The 17,561-nt window shown below is 50.5% G+C and overlaps 1 protein-coding gene across 1 annotated transcript in view; it reads right to left on the bottom strand.

Moving 5' to 3' along the window:
- Positions 1-17,128, bottom strand: part of CD82 (CD82 molecule) — a 43,031-nt gene extending 25,903 nt beyond the window's left edge. The window contains exon 1 of the mRNA XM_074584327.1: positions 16,988-17,128. The gene's annotated coding sequence lies outside the window, so the exon portion shown is untranslated. The remainder of the gene's footprint in view (positions 1-16,987) is intronic.
- Positions 17,129-17,561: the final 433 nt, after the last annotated feature.

Here is a 17,561-nt window from a genome sequence, read left to right as displayed (position 1 = left end):
CTTTTGAGCCTTAACATTCTGCAGCAGCGCATGCAAAGGTTTAATGCATGAAGTCTGCAACTTTTAAATTCCACTGGTTGTCTACAATTGTTTGTTTCCTCCTTTTCCTCTCCACCCTAACTGCTTTGACCATTTGGATTTTCCTCCCCAAGCAGCCCCACCCAGACTCTTCAACAATCCTGCCCATATGCCTCCAAGTTTTCCCCGTTGTTCTCCAGATTGATGACAGCTCTGCAGAGGATTTCATAAGAGACTGCACTGTCAACTTGCAGAGTGGCATTTCTCCTAGCCTCTCATTTCCCATCCTGTAAAGATATGCGGGATTATTTATGCACATCTATCAGTTTGCTGCTTTGAGACACTACTGCCATAAAAGCCTGGTTGCCAACATGGCCTGGTCAGCGTCTACGTAGTTGATCCTGGGTCTTTCTTAGCATCAGCCCCAGGACCTGAACGGAGAACTAACTCCAGGAAGGCATCAGTTGATCCAGGACCCTGGGGTTCCCCATGCAGGAGGAATGGGATGACTCCACACAGGCTAAACCGGCTTCACGGGATGGCTTCCTGCCCCCTCCACCACCTCCAGCTTTCAGGCCTGTCATTCTCCCAGCAACAGCGATGACAGCAAGACTGGTATGTGGAGCACAAAATCCAGGACACGTGTGTCTGAGGAGAGGCAGACAGAGGCCTGCTTTGTTAGCGACAGCAGAGGAGTCCCATCACGGCTCGGAGATTAACTTATTTTTGTCACAGGAACCTGTGATACTCCCAGCCCCCCTCCTGCAAAAGGTGACTGCGGCGAAGGACAGGCGATATGGGGAAGAGCTGAACACCTCTGCCTGCCCGCCCCACCAGGCGGGCGAGGGAACGCTCATGCACGGCCTTTACAACCGCATCAGTCAGGGGGCAGAGAGGCTAAGTTAATTTTTAATTGCAATCCTGCTCTCTCAAATTAGATCCTGGACTGCCTCCACCTAGCAAGCACTGCATGTTTGGTGCTTGTTGAAGTTTATGATATTTGGCTCAGGCTGGCACGGTACGTGCCTGTGCCGTGCGGCTCTGGCAGTGAGAGCTCAGCCTTCCCCTGCAGCACCGCCCGTGCTCCTGCACTGCAGGTTTCTTCCCAGTGAGCTCTAGCAGCTGAAGCACCTCAGCTGCCAAGTTACCGCACCACGCAAATAAGGGGCTCATTTACGAGCGTGGTGAAAGAGAAAGAGACAAGCAGGAACAACCTCAACACAAACCAGAGCAGATCAGTTGTGGAAATCACCGTCTCAGTACATTTACAGGCAAGTGCAAAGTTCCTGCAAACTCTCAAGGAGAGCACTGTGCTCCCGAGAGCAATGAGCTCTGAAGGTCAGCCCCAGCGCCCCAACTCAAGTAAAAGAGGGTTCACATCTGAATGCATCTACACAGAACAGCAGATGCTGTCCCCAGACCCTCTTCCTTAAGGAAAGGAAATAATCAGTTACAAAGAAGCTACAGGTGGTTTGGTTTTTTTTTGTATGTACTTTGGCCAGTTGCTCCCCACTACTTACCCCTCCAGCTCTGACCACAGGGAGTGTAAAACAAAGGCAGACCCCATAGGATCATAGAATGGTTTAGGTTGTAAGGTACCTTAAAGACCATCTCATTCCAACCCCCCTGCCATGGGCAGGGACACCTCCCTCTAAACCAAGTTGCTCAGGATGTGCTGCTACTAGCTTTTACCAGGCTACAAGGAGGTCAAACCAGCACCAGAACTGGTTTTCTAGTTGCTATTCCCCTTGCCCACACAAACACCGTGAATGCCCTGTAAGGCTGGCATGCTGGCTCATTTCTGCTACCCCTCCTGCCTGCCAAAGGAGAAGCTTCCAGCTCGACAGATGCAGAGATGCAGCAGCCAGTGCTGTTGAACTAAGGTTTTGCAGCATATCCTGAGGCTCCTGATCCTTCACATCTTGCATCTGATGTGGCAGGTGGGATCTCCGGATGAAAGTTCAGCTCCTCCAGTGAAGCAACCTCCAAAGCAGCCTCAGCTGATCATGCGTTCTGACACAGCAGGTAAGCACCACCCTCCCCACGCCTACCCAAGCCTTACACATTGCAACAGGTTGTTTCCCTCAAGATACTATTACCAGGCTGGGTTTTGAAAATCTCTAAAGCTCTCCCTGATCTAGTCTCACCTCCCTGCCTTCTTTTTGCACCACAAGAGTGTCCAAGATTAGCTGGGCCCATTTGCAGGCAGATCGACCAAGAAGCCCTGGAGAAGGAGGAGCTCCCACTGAGGTACTCAGGTGGCAGAACTGGCTCACTCCGATGACAACAATTAGCACCTGTCCCTAGGAGGAGGTCAGCAAGCCAGTGGTTCCACAAAGATGTTTATCTGCATGCTAATTTGCATGAGGTTAAGGCCATTTTGAAGGCTAGTGCAGTTACTTTTTGCAGCATTATCCCAATCCAGAAACCAGAACAGGTGTATATACCAAGCTAGAGACCCACAGAAGCCAGCCGGGCATCAGAGGTTGCTCACTAAATGGTCACTTCCCATTCCAGCTCCAAGCCAGACACCTGCATGCAGGAGAGGCTGGGGAACGGGCAGCCCAGAAAGCCATGATCTTCAGCGGCAGGAGGAAACAGCCTATTTTTTGGAGGATTTTGAGCCCTTGTACTCAAAGCTCAGCTGCCAGGAATGCTTCCCCATCCACAAGCCCTTGGCAATCAGAAGGTCTCCTGATCATCTGTGATGAGACGGGACTGCTTCACACACCAGTCCCGGTTAATGAACAATGGCAGAGTTACTAAGTCTCCTGTTAACCAGGTACAGCACTGCCCTCAGGGCAGAGACTGCAAGTCACAGCTGCATTAACATACAAAGAATATCCTAAGGAGTTCATCTTGTTGACGTTAATATTCAAAGGCCTTGGACTTTCAGTACACCTAGGAAGTACACCTTGTCTCTGGCAAGCAAATAACTGCAGAGCCAATGAAAGACTCAGGTCTGAATTCACTGAACTTTTCTTTAAGCTCCACTGAGATAATACCAGCTGTGTACTGACCTTGAAAACATAAACAAGATCATGTTTGTCCTGGAGATTTTCCAAATGGTCTCTCTTCAAAAGTTACAATGGAGGGATCTGAGGGAGAAGCTGGATCCTAAATATTAAGGCTGCTAATTAGGGTTACCCTCTCACAGGCCGCACTTGCAGATGCGGAGATTATTTTTATTTATGTGTGCGTGCATCACTGATTCAAGTACAGTTTCTTTCTGAAGGAAAGTGTCAGGGCAAGGTAGAAAACTGCATTTCTGCATAATACAAACTTTGGAAACAGAAGGGAAGAAAAGAAGGTATGTGGAACAGTCTAAATCTTATTCCATCTACTCTACAGACATATTCTTCTTAACTAGAAGCAATCCCCTTCAAGCTAGAGGAGATGGTTTGAGGGCTAAGCCCGAAGTCAGATATAGCAGCACAGCTACATCAGCCCGCTAACTGCAGCATGATACTTAGTTGTCAACAAACTTTGATCTCACCACTTAGGAGTACAGATATGTACAGTGATACCCAAAGATGAGCATCTGCAAGACGTTTGCAAGCCAGAGGCTCGGGTGTGCATGCAGTCCCTGCACACTTGCTGTCCCCGGAGTAAGGGGAGCAGACCAAAGCAAGGCAACAGTTGGCTGCAAATACTGCAGAAAGACCAAATTTCTCAGGAAACTGGATGAGTGCCTGAGAAAACTCATCAATTCACACTGCAAAAGTAGATTTGTTCCTGGGGCACCTGATAAGACATTCGGTTTTCCCATTTGACTTCTGTAGTTAGTATACTGTTGTGCGAATAATCCGACAAGCGACAGTGTCATCCAGTGAGACCCTAGATTAGAAAGCGCTCATAGGACTGTCTAGGATGGCAGAGGTTTTTCAGCATGTTTAACCACAGCAAGCACATGTTGTGCATTTTGTAAAAAGGAAATGCGTACTTTAGAAATGTACTTCTGATGCCTGAGAGGAAGTGATAATTATAAACTACTATCATACTCTTAAAAAGAGGCCAACTCACAGTTCGGTATCAGAGATCAGTGCAGGTTTTAGAAGCCCCCCGTCATCATCTCTCTATATTTGCAAGGAGCACAATCAGATTTTAAGAATATCTGGACTTCACACTTCAGTTTGAGCGCCAACGTTTAAGTAGGTCTTCAGTCCCTACAACTGGCAAATTGAGAAAGTTCTTTGCTATTTTCAGTCTATATAGTCATGCTTGCACAGCATGACAGTATTTGCAGGACAGTATTTCTCCGATTTAAGCAAATCTTTCCATTCAGCAAGACCAGAGACACAAGTCTGCCAAGAAAACCGGAAAAAAAAAAAACCAACCCAGAAAACTCACAACCTTGTCCCAAAAGTCATTTGGTTCTCGTCTCCCCCTAAAAAAAAAGAAAAACAACTTACGAGAAATAGCAGACAGAAGAAAAAGCCAGAAGTACAGTTTAGCGGACTTTTTCTCTTTTTGATTACCACGTACAAGAATGTTATTTGTGCAACAAATGCTGCAGACAGGGTCCAGAAAGAGGTCTCCACACTGACTAAAACCAGCACAAGGTGCAGTAAAAATGCATAGTTTTCGCAAAACTGGTTGGGCAACTCTGTCACTTGACTACATTGGCTCTTTAATGGCTCCAAAAACAAGACCAGCTCAGCTTTGTTTTCTGCACTCACGCTGTAAACTTAACCTCTGAAACGGTTCCTGCTTGCAAGCGGTGCCTGTGTGTCAAAGGCAGTTCCCCATGCTGGCTTGCCCCACACCACCCCATGGAGGAACAAAGCCCCCGGAGCAGGACCCGCACCTCAAACTGCAGCAGGGTGGCAGGCACAGACGAGCAGCACTCTGCTTGTGCCGGGGTAAGCTTCTCCCCGGCGGGCAGAGGATGCTACTAAGCATTTACCGTTGCCATCAGACTCATCAGCCTGGAAATCCCCGGTGCAAGTACATGCACAGGACAGGCTCCCAAGCCTCCCTTCTCATGCAAGCAATGCCTTGGAGGTCAACAAATCTCCTCAGAGGAATTGCACAATATCCCTCCCAACGCCACTTGGCTTGGAGATACCCTCCTGAAACCCAGCAGCCTTCCCTCCCTACCAAAGCACCCAAAGGCTACCACAGTCCAGGCAGAAAAAAAAAAGCAAGCTTGCATTAAGGCTTTCACCCTATCTTGTGAGACAACACCAGAGATTGCCAGACTGAGGTAGGAGCCAGGTAGTATAACTGATTTTTATCTCTTCCTCCTCCACCTCCCATAAGATGCAAGAGGTCAAGGTCAAGGACTTTCTACTGTAAAGTTCCCTTTCAAAACAAACTGGTTTTCAGTTACTTCCATTTTCTCAGATGCTACGGCAGATAACTAATGGGTGTTTATATTCAGCACACCCATGCCAAACCTGCTTCTGAGAAGTCACAGCATCTGCCTGAACTGGGAAATGAGATTTCCTATTCTTTTTATTTCTTTCCAGGAATTAGCAAGGATGTAGTAAAGGTGCAGAGGCAGTAGTTTTACTTCAAGGGCAGGAAGCTTTCCCCAGCTTATCAACTTGAGCAGCAATTAAACAAACACCCTCTCTCTTCACTTCCCCTCTGCCCGTGGAGCCTTGGGACCGCACACTGCTTCTCCACAGGCAGACGGATGGGGCTTAGCAGAGCCCGGGCACTGGTTCCCAGCATGGGAAAGAAGCTGAGCCCAACTCGGCTTATCCATGGCCATTCCCAGCAATAGCAGGCTCCCCAGTAGTTCACTCCATAGCTGAAGCCAGACACTGCTAGAAGCCAAGAGCTAGAGATAGCCTACCCAGAAGAGCGTACGAGGACACGCACTCCCTCATGCTTCTCAGGCTAAGCCTCTGGAGGAGCTCAGACACCCTGCCAAGCTAGCCAAGTGCTCACCAGAGCACTGAAGTCCCACGTGGCTGGGCAACCAGCCCACTGGAGAATGGAAGTGTCTTCTGGCACCAGGATTCTCCCCGAGACCTCTGCCCCTGGGGTCCATCCACATGATCTCAAGCGGCAGAAAGGAAGAAAAACATCCAAAATAAATCCACCACAAGGCAAACAGAGAAGAGACCTCTGGCTTGTTATTCCGAATGATTATGAAGCTTTAGAATTAAGTCAGCTTTCTCAAACCACAGAAGAGACAGGCTATTAGTCTACTTTAATCATATCACATGCTTTGTATCACTCCTTTGCTGACAGCAAGGTATTCAAGAAGTGGCAGTTTTAACCCTTTAGCCCCATAGATCAAGCAGAGCTGGACACCACCATGACCAGAAAGTCACAGAAGTCCTACCCGCACAGAAAAGTGCCTCAGCACACAAAGGGATGCATCTTTTGGCCTATTCACAAAAGCAGTCCCTTTATTATTTGTGATCTCAGTAATCTTGTTTTTGCCAAATACACCATTTGCTAATTGCAGCACCCTCACAATTCACCAGCTGCCTGTATGCCTGTGGCTACTGAATCACTCCTGTTCCCCTGTTAGTGTGCTGGCACTATGATATGTGATTCTAGAGCAGAAGGCCACAGATCATTAGCTGTAATAATCATTCCTCTTCAACCAGGTCTGCCCTACTATAACCATGGCCCCTCCACTCTACAACCTGAAGGACCCTGTTGCAGGGCTGCTAGTGCCCTGAGTCAGAAGAACAGGACTCCCACAAGATTCTCACAAAAAGTATCTCACGGCCTCTCCCAGACACGCACATAAAGGAGGACAAGAGAAGCAACTCAGCAAACCCATTTGCTACAAATATACAGGGACAGCTAAGTCAGGGGTCTCCAATGGTACGGAACCATTCACACAACAGCAGTGCCACAGTCACCAAAGGTCACTGCTCAGACCCAGCCTCTGCACCTGCTGCCATCTGCCTTAGGAACAGCTTGATTTCCCATCACAGAATGGTTCAGGTTGGAAGGGACCTTAAAGATCCTCTAGCTCCAACCCCCTGCCATGGGCAGGGACACCTCCCACTAGACCAGGCTGCTCAAAGCCCCATCCAGCCTGGCCTTGAACTCCTCCAGGGATGGGGCATCCACAACCTCCCTGGGCAACCCGTTCCAGTGCCTCACCACCCTCACAGTAAAGAATTTCTTCCTGATATCCAATCTAAATCTACGCTCCTTCAGTTTGAGGCCGTTATACCCCATGTCCTATCATAACACTCTCTGATAAAGAGTCCCTCCCCATCCTTCCTGTAGGCCCCCTTTAGGTACCGGAAGGCTGCTATAAGGTCTCCTTGGAGCCTTCTCTTCCCCCAGGGTCACACGAGACCCTGTGCCCCACCAGAGCCTGGCCTGCCTGCTGGCGAGATGAGCGCTGTCACAGACAGTCTGAGCACAAACATTTCATAACATCTTGAGTTTCACGCCACAGATCCACTTGACACTACCAGTGGGCATGAATGAAAAGAGAAAGCCAGAACTATAAAAAGCTTCAGAGGAAGGGACTCTGTCTCAAGCTGCCTCTTTCCAAAATGATGATTCAGAGAGGGCAAGGGGGCAAGAAACGCCCTAATGTACAAGACTTCAAGGCACAGATGTTTTACGTCATTTGCTTCTACTCAAAAATATCCACCTGCAACCGCATTTTCCCCCTCCAATATCAATGTGAGTAACACAAATGGTTTCACATTTGTAACCAGCAGCACCTGTCCACAACAGCCAAACCCCTTGCTGGTCTGATCACTCTGGGGATGCAGCTCAGAAGCAATTTCATGCTTTATTGCCAAAGAGTCAGTCCCAGCAGGGGCTGCTGTACAGTCTCTGAGATATACAACATAGCATTGTCTATCACTTTTTCCATTCCACCTTTGCAGAGCAGTCTCCTCACTCCAAGCCCTTCCTACAGGACAAAGGAAGTGGAAAAAGAAGGCTGCATTGTACGGCAAAGGGCAGCACTGTGAGGAGGAAGAGCAACACAGCACAGGCTGTTGCAGAAACTGCAGTGAAGCTGCTTTGTTCCCAGCTGAAGCATTTTAGGAAGTGAAATGCCACAATAAGAAATCTCAGCAGACAAAGCTGGAAGACAAAGGGGGCCTCTAGGAAACACTTAGCCAGCTGGAAGAGATGCTCAAAAGCTTTTTGGTTTCCCTTCTAGGAAGGGAGGTCCTGGAGGCCAAGGCAGACTGCGATACATGCAGGTGTTTTGCTGCCCTGCTGACTGCTGCATTACCAGGCAGGTAATCCCAGTGAATTTAACTGGAGTAACTTAATTGGAGCAATGTGAGAACATTACTCAATTATAGACCTGCCACCTGCAGTTTAGATCACCTCTCCACCAAACACCATCCAAAAAACTGAAAACAATCAATCCAGCCTTCCATGCACCACATGCGTAGGTTACGGACAGGGCTGCTTCAAGCCAAGAGGAACAGACATATGGGATAAGTTCCCTAGGAATTTGGCAGTTAAAATAGACAGCAAAACTTTGAAAAGCTGGGTCTGTTTTGGGAAAAGGAGGGGCCTCCTTGGAGCCTACAGATCTACACACAGCCGTCTGGAAAATGGGTTCAGCTGAACCAAAACCAAGGGAGGCTGGGTGGGCTTTGTTACTTTCTTGAAAGGGTCTCCTTTTTTAAATTTAGAGCACAGATATTTCGGGAGACTATTTGATGGAGCAATGCTAGAAGAATGAGATGGAAAAATGAACAGTTCAGAGGTATTTATTTTAAAAAGAAGGAACTTTTATCCAGAATAACTGATTTACAAATATCAGATAAGCCTCAATGCAGACATAAATGCTCCCAATTCGGGGTGGGGGGGAGGGCGGGGGAAGAGTGGCAGGGGCAGAGAAGCAGAACTGTTTCATCTTTAATCAGTAAATCATGATTAAGGCTAAGATTAGTTTTTAATAGGGCTGCAGACACATTTTTTTTTTTTTTACTTGCCTCTATCCCACCACATTGTGCTCTTTACCCACATCAGTTCTACAATTTTTAATCAAATATATTAATGACAAACAAAATATATTTAACCAAATATATTAATGACATCAAGTTACAACAGGGGGTCTCACGCATGCTACCTAGGCAGGCAAGGGCTGCGACACATGGCTCCCTCTGCTCCCAGGACACGTACCCACACCTGGCTAGTGCAGCAGCTTGAAACCCAGCCCAGCAAAGCCCCACAGCCCGCTCCTCCTCCGAGACTCTGTGCAGAGGAGCAGCCATCAGACAGTACCGCAGTAGCGCGGCCGCTGACCCAGCTCTGCTCACACACTGCTGTGCAGGCTGTTTGACAGCAAACACCCAGTGGCAAAGGCTGTCTCCCTTCTGGGCAAACAAGGAGCAACTGTTTAGGTTCCCACGGGACAACACCGGGTGCATGGCCGTCTACTTGTATACACACTGGTAGGTCTTACTTGTAGCTGACAGCTGAGCTAGGAAGAGGTTTCCCATCTGCCTGAAGCTACGTAAAGCAGGAGCTTACTCTTTTACTACAGGATCAAGCTTAAACCGCCACCACAACAGCCTCCGAAGCTGCAACACGATGGATTGGAAATGAATGCGGAAATACCCAGGCTCTGAGACCACCAGCAGGACTACAGCATCAAATCAAAGGAGCCTTTGAGGTCTTTGACTTGGTCATTAAAGCAGCTTGCTGTTCCTTGAAATAGCCCTCTCTTGAAATAGCCTCTTCTGCCGAGGTAGCTGCCAGTTTGATGCTGCTTTTAACATTAAGAAATTCCCACACAGTTTCAGCAATAGCATTTTGGTCAGCTCGGTTTCATCCCAGGAAGCTGTGAGTCGCACCACCTCCCCCAGGGAGCAGGAGCGAGAGGAAACTCTGACCTGTAGGGTCCCCTCACGTCATGCAGGAGAGGTGCCAGCGGCCGTGGGCATCACCACCCACCCTTCGGAAGCCAGCACAACCACCCCCATTTCAGCTGCACTCAGACAAGGTGTTATCAACCCTTGGAGGATCTGCTGTGAGGGACCTGCTAAGCCCTGTGCAGGGAGAGCACCCACAGGGTTCCACTCCCCCTCACCACCAGCCTCTGGGGACCTCCATTGTATACCCACAGCCTCCCCCCCACTCCTATGCAGTGTCCCCAGGGAGGTGCAGCAGACCCCTTGGGAGCAGAAAGAGAAGGGCTGTGCCTTTACCTTGTTTCACATGACCCACCAGGGCTTCTCCACACAGCTGTGGTCTAGCACTGTCATGCTCAGCAGCTGCTGAGCACAAGTCTTCTCTAATTAAAAGAGCATCCTTTGGTAATAGGCAGATTTACTGCACAACTCAGAGGGCTCTTTAGTTATTCCATGTGCAGTGTCTCTGCAAACCTGCATTAGAAAGGGACCTGAATGCAAAGAAGAGCTCAGCAGCTTCTTAGACTGTTGGGAAAGTACATCCAGGCAGCTGGGTTTTGCCTGGTTGGGGTTTTTCTTGGTTCCCCCCCCCCCCCCCAAAGAGACTTCAGAGATAAGCATAATTAGAACTGCTGCCTGCCTTTTAAGTTCCACCTTCTTTAAGCATCCAGCACAGATGCTGCAAAATAGTTCCCATCTTTGCTTGGTCAGAGCAAAATTCAAGGCAACAGCAGGGGAGAAAGAGTCTTACTAATCTGCAGGTCAGCTGTCTCCTCACTCCAAGTCCAGCACAGCATTCTGCATCCCCACTTCTGTATGGGAGCCTCCATGATCACAAGACACAGAAGACAGGGAGCAAGAGGACAAGAGACTGAGTTTACTCAGTAAAACACACTGGGAAGTTGAGGGCGTTCCAGGGAATCTACTCAAGACTGACTCATCACCAGCAGCTTCATAGAATCTTAGAATGTATTAGGTTGGAAGGGACCTTTAAAGGTCATCTAGTCCAACCCCCCTGCAGTCAGCAGGGACATCTTCACTAGATCAGGTTGCTCAGAGCCTCATCAAGCCTGGCCTTGAACGTCTCCAGGGATGGGGCCTCCACCACCTCTCTGGGCAGCCTGTTCCAGTGTCTCACCACTCTCATTGTAAAGAATTTCTTCCTAATGTCTAATCTAAACCTACCCTGCTCTAGTTTAAAACCATTGCCCCTCGTCCTATCAAGGGGCAACCCACACGTGTGTCATCCACAATGACACACAAGTCAGACACATGACTGACTCCACAGCAGTCAAGAGGACACTTGGATTGTGCCACACCACCAGCATGAAACAAGCCCCACAACCAATGCACAATTACGATGGCAGATTCTGTCCTGCCAGCACACCAGCCAGAATGGCAACCTTTTATGCAAAGGGTACTCTACAAATTATTTGATTACAAGCAGAAAGGAGAGGAGCAGAGTAGTCTGCACGGTGCCCTTCATAAGCAGGCATATTAGCTCTGGGGACCAAAGTCCAAAGAAACACTCAATAGTGACACCACTGAATACGGAATCTCTCTTCAATTTGTCCAAGTAGTGTTAAATAAGCCATTTGCAGGACCCACAAGAAATCAGGAAAAAAAAAATAGGTAGGAAGGGAATAAGACATTCCCAACACAGATATTTTTGCCTCTAAGGCTAGAGCAGGTAGAAACTGAAATGCCAGAAAAGGTACAGAAACTTCCCTGGGAAGGTCTAACTAGAGCACTGAGCCATTTTGTGCAATAATAGAGCTCCTCTAGTTAATTCAGACTTCACAACTGATTCCCAACCAATCATCTATCACAGGAGACGTGCTGGCTCTGGGAATTTAGGATTTACATATTCTTATATTACGGGATGATGGCAGCAGACCTTGCAGTCCTAGCCACGTGCTAAGATGTCACTTCCACACCTGCCTCATGTGCCACTCCACACCTCCCAATCAATACAGATTGGGTTGAGATCCCACAGTCCTCCAATGCAGAAGACACCTAAAGGCAATTCACTGGAACCTGAGCCAGTCTGGTACATCAGCCCAAGCAAAACCAGAGTCCTGGAGGGGATTGCTTTTAAAACTAGACAGACGATTTGCTGCCTGAAGCCTCTCCTGTAGAGGCAGAAGCTGAAGGCATCGAGCTCCCGTGTGGCCCCCTGGCCCCATCCTGGTGAGGGCACAGAAACCTCACAGATCACAGAGGCAGTGGCCAAAGGAAGGTGCTGGAAGAGGACACAGCCACATCCAGTGACCATAACCCCTTCTCCAGGGCAACGTTGGGAAAGAGCCGCCTTTGTTCCCAACAGGTAAAACTACTTTACAGCGAGTCCAAGCGCCGCTACACAAATGCCTGTAAGCTCGCTCCTCTCCCTCCCCTTTCCCAAACTGCCTCTATGGCCACTGATGGGGGGCAGCAGCAGAAGGGACCAAAGGCAGTCCCCGACTGCAGCCGTGGGAGGGTCAGCTCGGCTCAAGGTGCACGGCTGCAGTTCTTCCCTCCCTATGCTTGTGTATGAGAGACCTCCCTCTGACTGAAGCAGAACTATTTTTGCCTACAAGGGGAACTCTCCATTATATAACCTCAAATCTCCGGGCTGCTGCATATCTTAACGTATATAGCTCGTCCCAGCTCAGCAGTTCTCCAGTGCACATGGACATGGGATTACCATCATATCGGAAGAGATCAGCGATCTGCTTACAGCCCAGCAGCAGTCTTGCAGTAAAGGGTAAGGCGCTTTTGTGGTGCACCTGTTTGCTCAAGGCTGTGCAGCAAAGAAACTGAACCAGCAGCATCCTTAACAGATGCAACCAGTCCTTTGCCTGTGTGCAAGGCTCCAGGTGGCAGAGGAGATCTGGCCCTTCCCAGCTCCTGAGCTCCTTAAGGACAAACAGGCCACCTACCTCAGCAGCAAGTTTCAGAAATTAAGTACACGCACCGCACTTTGATTTGTCTTGCTTTTAAACGGTGGTGTCCCAGTTCTGAAGCTTCACCAAGGAGACAGAAGAAGTAGAGCAGTCATCCAGACAGCCCATGCATGTGCCTCTTCCCACAGAGAAAGACTAAGCTGAAGGCAGGGTCCTTCCCTTTCTCCCCTGTATTTACTTTGGATGAGCCCTGAAGCACCCAGCTTTTCAGCCAGCAGTCTCCAATCCCTGTCCCCATCCCAACAGGCTACTGTTTTATTCCCTTTTCCTGCTGTCATCTACCAGGCAGTCCCTTTCACAGAGCTGCCCACAGTAACGCCTCATCTTTCTTCCAGAAAATGAGCTCGCTCCGAATCTGTCAACGCACGCAAGCAATGATTTAAGCAATCTCCAGCAGGCAGTTCCTTGTGCTTCATTTATCGCCCTGACTAGGTTCAAGTCAGCCATTAACTGCTTCAGTGTTTCTGAGCCCCGAAAGCCCAGAGAGCTTTCAGCAAACAGGCTCTGCCACAGCCAACCAGCCATCAAGGAACTGCTGGCACTGGCCGTGCCTCCCGTATTATTCCTTTTACCATGCCAAGAAAGAGTCTGTAATTTTTAGCCTTTCTTCCATTTCATTCCCTCTTCAAGAATACAAACAAGCCAAGACAAGAGGGAGATGGTTAGGTAACGGTTGCAGCTCATTGCACAGCTCCTAAAGGGAAGGTGGCTCATGCAGCCATCCCTTCATGCACGTGTCGTTAATCATTTGCCCATGGAAAGCTCCAATCCCACATTCTTCCAACAGAAGTGTTAGTGCAAGAACACGGTTTATTTCTTATCGCATCAAAGCTGACAACTATGGAGGGCCATGGCTACTGGGGCCAACTGACCCTTTGCTGTACGTAAGGATTCCAGATCCCAGGATATCACGATCCATGTTCGGAGACAAACGAAGGTAGGGAAGGAGAAGAAGGGGATGCTCTTATTTTATGGAGGTGAAGCTAAGGCACTCTATGGTGAGGGCCTGTGGCAGTAAGAAGTTGATTTTGATGCACACAAGTTTTTCCAAAGAGGAAAGTGAGGAAGAAGTGCAAGAACTGAGGCTCCAATCATCCCTTGTTGTACAGACCCACTGGAAGCATCGCTACCTCCTCCGGCCTTCCAAGCCACTCAGCCATACCCTGAGCCCTGCTAGACCCACACCAGCACCTCCTGCACACCATCAAACAGAAACAAGACCAGGAAGAAAGTGACTGCCATGCCACAGGCACCATTAAAGTGGAGCAATAATTACTACTTCAGATAGCATGGGGCACGGTCCACCTCCCAGCATCACCCTGGCTTTCCCATAACAGATCTTGTGGCATTGGTGCCCAAGGTCCTTGTGGCAGTACCTTTTGCCTCTGCTGCGTGTTTCCTGCTGTAACAGTGCCAGCGGGCACCAAGAACCACGGCCATGGTTTGAGTTGTAAAGCATCTTGGGGCATGTAGCTACCAGAGGTCTGCAAAAGCCCCACCTGCACCTCTCTGATTTAAACATCCACTGGATGAATGCCTGCAGTTCTGGATGGTCCCCTGCTGCCTTACAGCTGTGACATAAGGACCCAGAGATACAGGAGAGGAATAAAAACCTTTTCTCAGCTACAGTCAGATGAAGAATTTCATAAAAACCGCTCCAGACATGGAGTCTGAAGCAGAGAGCGGCTTGGGGCAGGAAACCTCCATGGGGCTGTGGAAAGGCCTCGTTAGAGCATCTCCTGCACCAGCTTAGGGTTGTAGGTCACACTACACCTGCCTGTCCCCCGAGAACTAAAATAGAGACAATAACAGGAATGAAGAGAGTCCAGATGAGCCACGTTATTAAAGCCACTAAATCCTCTTAAGGGAGGAGCTTCCATGCAGCAGGACAGAGATTGCCCGCAGGGAAATCTTTCTCCAGGCACTGAGCTTGCGTCTTGCTCTATTTCTGTCGTATGCAGGTAAGAAGCTAAGCGAATGCTGCAAGACTTCACCCAGCCACCTCTGCCCTGCAGCACAGGGACAAGGATGTCATCCTGGCTGTCCCCAGAGCCCTTGGCAAGGACAGAGAACCCCAGGCCAAGAAGGGTTCAGGTCCAGAGAGGCTCCATTGAGACAAGCTATTTTGGAAGCAAGATCCTTCTAGGAAAGAGGTGTTAAACAAAAGGACGTTAGGAGTGAGGATAGGCTACTCACTCCCCTGAGCCACTCCAAATCCACACATTGGCTTGCAGAGCAGTTGGCAAAGGTCCATTTCATCTATGTGGCAGCCCAACATGAGGAAGTGCCCATGGATATATATTTGATTTTTTTAAAGAAGCACAGCTGTAGGTGTGGGAGTTGTTGCTCCAGCCAAAGGACCGGAAAGAAGCGTGAATGTTAAAAACCACCCCACTGTAGCAACCACAAAGAGGTCCTGCAATGGGACACTGGAAGGACTGCCACCACCCATGCAGTGCCACTGCTAAACAGGTCACTGACCACACACCACCAGTGCCCTTCTCCCCCACTAACACTTTCTTCCCACTTAGTGCTCGTCAAGTATTGTGTAAGATATGAGTAATTTGTCATTTTAACAACTTGTTTGTCACACGCTTATCTTGACACCAGCCTACAGCAGCACACTACCGAGATTGCTCCTCTCACTAGACACCTCCCCCTAGATTTTCAGGGCCACATTTCTGCACTTGGACGCTGTGGTCCACCAAAAAGATCCTAGCCACACAATTCTGCTCGATGGTACTCATGCAACAAGCAAGCTTCACAGCAGCAGGCTCACCCCTCGGGCTTTGAAGAGGATTTTTTTCTCAAGCCCAAAGTGCCTGAGAAAGTTAAAAAAAAAACAACCAAGCAAAAACTAAAAAGAAGTCTCCCATGGACAGGATTATCACTGATGGCAGATTTCGAGACAGCACTCTCCAGCTGTACACCCTCACTTGCAGAGAAGCACACAGGTGTTTTCGGAAGCTACACATCAAGAGGCCTCACTAGTGCTGGGATGGGTTATGTCCCTGCAAACCTCTACCGCCAGCAGCAGCACAAAGCAGATCTTGGAGATCCATGAGCTGCTCTTCTCGCCAGCCGTCACCTCCTAGAGCACTGCAGTAGGACACTCTGTCCCTCCCTTGCACAGCTAGTAAAGTTTCAAGCTCTCATCTCATGCACAAGATGGAAACGCTAGAGCTGGTCCAAGACATAGGAACAGTTCATCCTGAGCTAGTTTTACAATTTATTGCAGCCAGCATTTAGATTCCAGGATGGTTGGAGGTTCCCCCCCCCGCGTTTTTTGTTGGGTTTTTTTTTTTTTTTTTTTTTTTTTTTGAGTGCTCCATTTTATGTTAAAGTACACACAGCAGAGCTTTTATGCTCTGGGGCAGAAACAGCGTGCCTGGGTTGTAACCAGCCCTCATCCCCATATCAACAGATTTGTTAACAGCCACACCGCAAGACAATTCACAGCCAACATCTACCTAGCTGTTGAAATGCAAGGACGACTCTAAACTCTTCACTGGGATCTTAAAAAGGGGGGGAGCGGGGGGTGAAGGGACACATCAGGCTGGGCCAGTACCCGATTTCTGTAGCTGTAACAGGGGCAGGATTGCTACAGAGGCATCTAATCCACGTCCGACAAGTCAATCCCGGCAGAGTCCCGCTGCAGACGGCGGCACTGCCCGGATCGCAGCGGAGGCACGTTCAGCCTCACCGAAACCGCTCTGCAGCAACCGCAACCGCGCCCGGCCTGCGGGGCTGCTCCCGCCCGGCAGCGGGTGCCCCGCACCTGATGGCCACTTGTTTCAGGCCACACGAGAGGACCAAAACTCGCACATACACACACCCGTTTCAGCGTGAAGGGGCGCACACAGGGGCCGGCGTGTGAGCTGCGAGCAACCGGGACTCGCCGCCGGAGGGGCTCCCCGCGGCCCTCGCACTGACCACCCGCCCGGGGGCTCCCCGGAGAGCCGGGGGTGGGGGGGGGATGTCCGTCCGCCCGCCGCCCCCCGAAAAGGGCTGCGCTGCCGCCCTCGGCCGCCAGCGCCCCGCGGAAAGCCCCCGCTGCTGAGATCCCCGCCGGGACCGGTCCCGGTCCCCCGCCCCGCCGGGACCCCCACCCGAGGGGAGCGGCGCCGCCGGGCCTGGCAAAGGGAGCCCCGGCCCTCGCCCGCTACCCCCGGGCCGGGCCGCCCCGCTCCCCGGCCCCACCGCGCCTACCTGCTGGTCGGGCTCGGCTTGGCGGACCGCTCCCTCCTCCGTCGATGTGTCCCTGGTTCTGCTCCGGGCCCCGCGGGGCGGAGCCGGCGGCTGCGCTGAGCCGGCCCCGGGGCGGGCCGCCCCCGCCCGGCCCCCGCGGGGGAGGCCGCCGAGAGCCGGCGCCTGGCCCGGCCGTGCCCGGGGCTTGCGGGTCGCCCTCCCCCGGGGTGGGGGGGGACCGCCCTGCTCACCGCCTGCTCCGGGGCAGCCTCTGGCTCGCCTGCCACATCCCCTTTGTACTCACTGCCCTTTATACAAATAACACACCGGGGCAATCCCGAGCACAAACACAGGCTGGGCGGAGAATGGATTGAGAGCAGCCCTGAGGAGAAGGACTGGTAGGCGAGAAGCTCAACAACGAGCCGGCAATGTGCGCTTGCAGCCCAGAAAGTCAACCGAATCCTGGGCTGCATCAGAAGCATGGCCAGCAGGTCGAGGGAGGTGATTCTGCCCCTCTGCTCTGCTCTGGTGAGACCCCACCTGGAGTACTGCCTCCAGCTCTGCAACCCCCAACATAAGAAGGACATGGACCTGT

Source organism: Larus michahellis, chromosome 4 (assembly GCF_964199755.1).
Source record: "Larus michahellis chromosome 4, bLarMic1.1, whole genome shotgun sequence".
NCBI classification, from domain to species: Eukaryota; Metazoa; Chordata; class Aves; order Charadriiformes; family Laridae; genus Larus; species Larus michahellis.
This window is presented reverse-complemented; position numbering and strand designations above follow the sequence as displayed.